This window comes from Macrobrachium rosenbergii, chromosome 23, assembly GCF_040412425.1.
Source record: "Macrobrachium rosenbergii isolate ZJJX-2024 chromosome 23, ASM4041242v1, whole genome shotgun sequence".
In the NCBI taxonomy this organism is placed as follows: Eukaryota; Metazoa; Arthropoda; class Malacostraca; order Decapoda; family Palaemonidae; genus Macrobrachium; species Macrobrachium rosenbergii.
In genome coordinates, this window is record NC_089763.1 from 4,537,507 (window position 1) to 4,538,592 (window position 1,086).

The window sequence follows — 1,086 nt, forward strand, 5'->3', positions numbered from 1 at the left end:
GACAGAGTGAAAGAAGCATGGTGAAAATGGAGAAGTGTAACTGGAGTTGTTTTAGACAAGAATATGCCATTAAGACTCAAAATGAAGATTTATAAGACAGTTATCAGGCCTGTACTATTATATGGAGCAGAAACTTGGGCACTTAAGAGGAAAGAGGAGGGACTGTTGGAAAGAACTGAGATGAGGATAGTGAGATGCATTGCTGGAATATCACTACTGGAAAGGAGGGAGAGTCAAGATATAAGAAGAATGCGTGGTATATGTTATGTAAAGGAGAAGTCTAGGGAAGCTCGTGTGATATTCTATGGCCATGTAATAAGAAGAAAGGAGGTGGAACCAATCAAGAGAGCTAAGAACATTCCAGTAATGGGGAGGAGGATTGTGGGGCATCAGAGGATCAGATGGATGGATGTGGTGAGTAGTGATATGGGTGAGGTGGGACTGGGGGAAGAAGATGCTAGGAATAGAAATAGATGAAGAAAGCTGACTCAAGCAGCCGACCCTGCTATACAGTGGGACTGATAAGGTCAAAAGAAAAAAAAAGAAAAAATATATATATATATATAATATATATATATATATATATATATATATATATATATATATATATATATATATATATATATATATATATATATATATATATATATAAAAGTATGTATGCATGTGTATGTGTATATATATATATATATATATATATATATATATATATATATATATATATATATATATATATATATATATATATATATTCATATTCAAGCACAAACATCCTTTAATATCAATTCACTCTACCTCGGAAATAATATATTTTCATATATGTTACCAGAAGGGAATTTTTAGTTGATAATAAGTCCACCGTCCATTGAGGTCGAACCAGCGACGGACGAGGAATCAGGACTACAGTGACACACTAACGCTTTCGGCCACAAGAGAGTATAAGTGAATAACATCTCCCATCATCTCACCCGTCGAACTCAGGTGTTTCGTTTGGAGGCGATATCCACCCACCTCTGCCATGTTGACCGTGTAGTGCGTTTGTCGCATTGCGTAGCCATATTATGACTATTTATCACATCACCGTGA